The sequence below is a fragment of the Atractosteus spatula genome, chromosome 12 (assembly GCF_055471065.1).
Source record: "Atractosteus spatula isolate fAtrSpa1 chromosome 12, fAtrSpa1.hap1, whole genome shotgun sequence".
Lineage (NCBI taxonomy): Eukaryota > Metazoa > Chordata > Actinopteri > Semionotiformes > Lepisosteidae > Atractosteus > Atractosteus spatula.
The window spans coordinates 20340043-20347080 of record NC_142717.1 but is presented as its reverse complement, the minus strand read 5'-3'; the positions used below and the strand labels follow the sequence as shown (position 1 = coordinate 20347080).

General features: G+C 40.1%; 1 pseudogene; it reads right to left on the bottom strand.

Moving 5' to 3' along the window:
- Nucleotides 1-675: 675 nt before the first annotated feature.
- LOC148822752 (uncharacterized) lies at nt 676-1765 on the bottom strand (annotated as a pseudogene).
- Nucleotides 1766-7038: the final 5273 nt, after the last annotated feature.

The window sequence follows — 7038 nt, the reverse complement described above, 5'->3', positions numbered from 1 at the left end:
TATAATTCAAAATATTTTACTCACAATGTTAACTGTTTATAAATAATAAAATGTATTAACTAAGAAGTAGGATGGCACAGTTGTTAGTATGCTTTTTGTTTTGTTTCTTTTTCATATATACAACAGTAGTACCTGATGTCTCAGTGGCTTTCAAAATTAAATTATGCATGCAAACCTGTGAACTGGCCTGTGATACTGGCCATGTAATACCCTGCATTGTGGAATAATAGTTTATTTTAAAGGATAGAGAAAGCATAGAAAACAGGCAGTTAAATTGATCAGATTAGTATGACAAGCCATTTAGCAAAGAGGGAATGAGAAGAGTGACAAACTAGTATACTTTAGATCTTTTTTTCTGAACCAGGGAAAATCTGATCATGTTTCTCTATAACAATAATAAAAAACTTTATTTTATATATATCACCTTTAAAAGTGGCATGTCAAAGCAATACAGTAGATGTAAAAACAGTTAAAAGGACCACAGATTACAAAGTAAATACCCAGACAAACGCAAAAGCGTTTTTAATAAAATGCTTTTATTCATTCAGCAGAGAGAGAGAGAGACATCCAGCAGAGAGAGAGAGAGACACACACACCGGTTTTCATTGACAAAAAGTAATTGTTTTTTTTACATTCCTCTTGTCTAACAGGAATGTTTTGTTTGTGGACAGACTGTTAGACTAGAGGAAAAGAGCGCCTCCTTCTTCGAAGCATTTCGTTGATCCGATCACGAATTATTTTCCAGTGGCACGAAGTAAGTGTTGAGAATCTCCGATTCACCATGCTACTAATGGTTTCCCGGAGATTGCAAGGCAAGGCACTTTTGCTTCTGGACCCATCGAAATTTACAGATGTGGTCCACCCCCAGTAAATTTCAAAAGTCACAAGATTTCGAAACACGAGGGCAGCGTAGCGGTCGGCTCTGGCTTTTCCATCTATACCGATGCACTGCAAGTACAACCCCCCTTCTTTCTCTTGAGTGATGGTTAACAGTTGGATATCTGGGAGAATTATTCGTCCCACTGGCGTCTGTGAATTCTGCTCTGTAAACTGTGCTTCCTGAGAGGAGACAGACGGCGGGGACAGCATCAACCAATTCCTGCGCGGTGGTGAGGGGAGAGGCCGGGATAGAGTGTCCTGAGGCGGTGTGTGCTCTGTGGGGGGCAGAGCTTCTGCCAGGCATTGCAACCTGCGTGGCGGGGAGAGGCACTTATCAGGAGACAGCTGCTCAACTGTTTGACTGCCGGAACATACTGTCTCCTTCTTCTGCATCTTCAGCAGTGTCTCTAGCCTCCCAATCCTCCCCAGTAATGCATCGTACTGCTCCCGCTGCTGCCGAAAAGTCTCCATACAGGTGCTGCTTCTACAGGTTGGCACCCTGGCCAGTGGCCGAGAGCAGAGACCCACAGCCTGTGATAAAATAACATAATTCATGTAACAAATAAAGTCAAACAGTAGTATTCATCAGTTGCGGAACAGACGTCAAAATAAACTTCTCTTTTTGTCCGTCTTATCGCTTTCTTTTTTACTGTCCTGGTGGAAGATTTCGAAGATCATTTCGCCCGTGCGGTGTTTTCTTGAAGAACAGGCTACGAAGAAATATTTATAATTGAATGTAAAATTCAAAACGGCAATAATACCTTGTAATATGCGCTATAATCGCGGATTTTAGATGAAGCCTGCTGTATTTGCTTACCCTTCGCTCTTTGGAAGCTGGGGCGGCAGAAGAACCCCGTCTCTTCCCGTAAAAGGTCTTGGTCTCCATACTGTACTGTGGTCGCTGTAGTGTAGGCTCGCAGTTTTTTTTTTGTGATGGGAGCTCACCCAATCCCTTGGTGTATTTATGCTATATTCTCATGTACGGCTAGAATGTGTTCATTGTCTTCCAATGAAAGGCAGGTTCCTTTTGCCGAAGTCGGGAGACATTAGAGGCTTGCCACACCTGGACTGTTAAACCAACGCATTAGCACGTCAAAGCCCATTGAGGAGCCGGGCGCAATCATTGTTTTGTTCCTTGATTTACTGATCTGCATTAATTACAGAAATCAAGTTCCTGCTCTTTGCAGATGACCTGGTCCTGCTGTCGCCCACAGAACAGAGGCTGCGGCAGAACCTGGCACTGCTGGAGCAGCACTGTCAGACCTGGACGCTGACAGTCAATCTGGACAAGACCAGAGTTATGGTTTTCCATAAAAAAAGCCAGACCTCAGGGAAACAGGTACAAATTCACACTTAACAACAACACATTAACACCTAACAACGGGTGCAGGGCCGAATTAGGCCAGTACCCACTATTGTTAAACATACAGAAAAGAATATTAAAGTACTGGCTTTAATATTAGCCGTACAGAACATTAAAGTGCCCCTTTCCATTCAGCGGGTGTCTGAGCCGCTGTGTCCTATCTTCTGACAGTCGCTGTTGTGAATGTCTGTAGAGTGTATCTTATTTTTAGTACTAGATTTTTATATTATATTCCCTATTAATCAAACTCTAAGAGTATGTATCGGCTTATCCCCCCCTCCCGCCCCTCTCTGTGTACAGTAGAGCCTCCTGTCCTGGATGGTGGAGCCCATACAGCTGTGTCTGGAAAGAATCCAGGGTATCAGCTTCAACCACACAGCTGTGCAGCTTGTTCCCCCCTCCCGCCCCTCTCTGTGTACAGTAGAACCTCCTGTCCAGCCAGTACAGGAGGCTCTACTGTACACAGAGAGGGGCGGGAGGGGGGAACAAGCTGTCCAGCTGTGTGGAATGCTACAGAACCCTAAACAGACAATACACACTAGCCGAATATTTGACGGAGATATCCAGATACAGCTGGATGAGCTCCACCAGCCAGGACAGGCAAATAAGATACACTCCACAGACATTCACAACAGCGACATATCATAAAACTTTTGCACATATTGTTAAATTATTACTTGTTTTTCAGGAAGTTAAAAAACACTTGAATTACTTATCCAGTCTCTCGAAATAAAATTATTTTTCAAGCAATGCAACTAACGTCGGGCAATGTGTTTTTTTTTAATCCAACTTTGACAGCCACATCTTAATTCTTGTCAGTCAGATCTTTTTTCTCTATTTGAATTGTGGCGATTCAAACAACTTGGGATAACAAGTGGTCTCAAAGTCACCGAGCTCACAGAGCTTCAACAACAGATGACAACTTCCTTAGTCTTCCTGAAATTGTCAAATTATGAGTGAATAAAAGCATTTTATTAAAAACAAGTTTGCGTTTGTTTGGGAGCTATATTATGTATTTTTCATATGTAAGATATAATGATGTGTTCCTGCTTACACATCGCACGACTTTAAAAGCTAGAAAAACAGGTTTCGATTCACATTATCTGGCTAGCCTTGTTTTGTCAAAGGACAGCACATACTTTGAAAAGACCACAAATGTATTAGCAAGGGTTAATTGCACAATGGACCTCACAAAGAAATTTAAAATAGTCTTCTTTAGGTGTGAGGGCAGCAGGCATAATCAGCAAATAACAAGAAAACAAAGAACAGGGCAGGTGAGACGAGTATCCAGAGAGCGAGTGATCAGAAAAAGGAAACAATTGTTACGCCCAGGTTTTCGACGCAATTTTTTTTTTACTTGCTAATGCATCAGACACATATGGCGTATTGTGTTTTAAATAAAATAGGAGTGTCTTTCCCTGGTATTAGCCCATTGGTATGGTGTAAGTTTTATCTGTGCCATACTATATACAGGTACAGACTTCAAGCTGCACCACTGTATCGCTTTGGTAAGGAGACGGACTATGGCCAAAATCACGAAGACTCTCTCACACCAAATAATGAAGATGAAAAGAAACGGGAAGTCAACACGGGACATTGTACAGCATTTGGCTACGATGGACATCTTCGTTTCTGAAAGCACAGTGAGACGGCACTATAAAGGGGAGAGGAGGCAAAGAGAATCTAAACCGAGGACGATTCAAAGGTAAATAAATTTCTAAAAATACCTTTCTTGCATGTAAATACAACTACGCACATTATTTTTAAAACTAACTGTTGATCTCTTTTTTTTCAAGTCCTATTGTGCGAGCTATCGACAGACTGACTGATGAAAATGATGAGCTACCGGCGATGCAAGTCCAAAGACGGCTATGGGCTGACCTCGGTGCGAGCGCTAGTCCAAAATCGATAAGAAGAGTGTGCAGGAGGCTTGGATGGAGATACAGAAAAACCAACACATGCCCCATGATAAGGGTGAAAAACAAAGAGGAAAGACTCAAACAAGCGCGCCAATGGATTGAACAGGGGGAGGCATTTCACCGACGAAACAACAGTGGCTCTGGAACAGTTTTCAACCATGTCATTTTGTAAAAAGGGGAGATATGTGGACAAGCCAAAGCCCAAACATCCACTGAAGGTTCACGTCTGGGGGGGTATGTCTAGAAGAGGCCCGGGACCACTTTTTATTTTCGAAGGAATTATGGATCGTGAATTCTTCAAGGAAGTCATGGTGAAACAGCATGTCACCCCATATATCAGGGAGCACTTTGGATCAAGGCACCGTCTCTTTCAAGACAGCGATCTGAAACACACAGCAGCAAGGGCGAGGCTTGTAGCAGAAGGAGTGAACTGGGTTAAAACTCCAGCCGTATTCCCAGATCTAAATCCGATAGAGATGGTTTGGCATTCGCTGAAAGACTATGTTCGGAAAACTGCTAAGCTCGTCACAAAGCAGGAACTGATCGATGCGATCTATAAATTCTGGGAGGAACAACTGACCGAACAAAATTGCAACAATTTTATTAACAGGCTGTTTCATGTTCTTCCTAGGATTGTTGACCGGGGCGGGGGACATTCGGGAATGTGAGTCTGAGAAAGACAGTTTCACGTTTGTGGACAGTCTGTCCACAAACAAAACATTTCCTATTAGACAAGAGGAATGTAAAAAAAAACAATTACTTTTTGTCAATGAAAACCGGTGTGTGTGTCTCCCTCTCTCTCTCTGCTGAATGAATAAAAGCATTTTATTAAAAACGCGTTTGCGTTTGTCTGGGTGTTTACTTTGTAATCTGTGGTTTACATCAACTGTATTGCTTTGAGATGTCACTTTTAAAGGTGATATATATAAAATAAAGTTTTTTTTTTATTGTTATAGAGAAACATGATCAGATTTTCCCTGGTTCAGAAAAAAAGATCTAAAGTATACTAGTTTGTCACTCTTCTCATTCCCTCTTTGCTAAATGGCTTTTCATACTAATCTGATCAATCTAACTGCCTGTTTTCTGTGCTTTCTCTATCCTTTAAAATTAACTATTATTCCACAATGCAGGGTATTACATGGCCAGTATCACAGGCCAGTTCACAGGTTTGCATGCATAATTTAATTTTGAAAGCCACTGAGACATCAGGTACTACTGTTGTATTTATGAAAAAGAAACAAAACAAAAAGCATACTAACAACTGTGCCATCCTACTCCTTAGTTAATACATTTTATTATTTATAAACAGTTAACATTGTGAGCAAAATATTTTGAATTATATTTTACCCTGTTTTTTCTTTGGTTTTGTATTTAACTTATTATATGATAGTCAGATTTAATGTATATTCGAACAATGAAAATATATTTTTACAAGATGCAGGGGAAAGTGCAACAACTTATTACAGTGCTAAATTCAATATTATTGATTACTAATAGTTTATGCTTACACCTAACTTTCTTAATTAGATATATTTAAAACAGTGAACTACTGTAAGTGTAACATAACATTCAGAAATACAATCGAGAATAGTTTTGTGGTGTTTGTATAGACGAAACTTTCCTAAAATGTATAACGTAACAAAATTAAAGACGATTAAAATCTGTAATCTTTCCACTTGTATGTCATCGGAAAATACAAGAAGTTTCTGCTTTGTCTAAGGATGGTATCAAAAAGTAATCTAAGTGGTGAGAAAGCTGTGCTTAATGACAATTAAGGGACTTAAAAGTAAGAAGAGATGCTTCATATTGCTTGACTAATTTTAAAAACTAAGTTATAAATGCAGACGCTCTCTCGGTGCTGCGCCGGGTCTAAATATCTAAATATACATTCGCCCCGGGCAGAGGCTGAAGAGCGCCCGGCTGGGGTGTGCGGTGAGGGGCAGGACAGGAGTGAAAGTGGTCAGGGCGGGGTTTAGGAAGGCCGCTGACCACTGCGGCCGTCCCACAGTGAAGCGGACGTACAGTCTGTGGAGGTATCCGTTTTCCTTGTAAATAGTTCCCTGCTTCTGCACCCCTGGGTCTTACTCTCTCTCTCTTTTCTCTCTCTCTCTCTCTCTCTCGGGCATGCGGGCAGTGTGTTGGCTCGCGCTGTTGGCGGGCGGGGGCGCAGGAGAGCCGGGCTGGCAGGTGGTGATGGAGAAGAAAAATAAAGGCTTAAACTTGCTTTAACTCCTCAAGTCTGATTTCTTGTGTCCGTCCTATCCAAACCAGAAAGTATTACAATATGTATCTATATAGCAGGTGGTGTACAGCTTTTTAGTATAGATTACACTTTTCTAAAATGTTTTTAAAAAATAAAAACGATTACAATCTAATCTTTCCACATTTGATCCCCAAATCCCAAGAAAAATAAATCTAAACGGGGAGAAAGCTATGCTGAAAGTTTATTAAGATACTTAGAAGACAAAGATATCAATTTATGTTGCATTTGTCTGATTGTGAATCAAAAAACACATATAATTAAACTTGCATTTGCAATTTAAATCAAAACGTGATTTAAATCAATATAAATGTTTATATTGTAACGCATAGGTGACTATTCATTTTTATTACAATGACTTAAATTCGATCATGTTGTGATATTTAGAAATATAAAAGTCAATTAATTGTCCATAATATTGCTATTCTATTTTTTCAAAGAAATGTCGCAGTACACGAATATAATCATATCGTTATTATAAATTATATATTATAAATTTCTTTAGATACGCGATTCCATATTATATTAGCAGAAAAGCTTAAAACTACCACTTTTTTACACGTTATTTCACATGTTAGTTAAAGACTTCGATGCTTAAAATGTTTAGGGAGAAATGG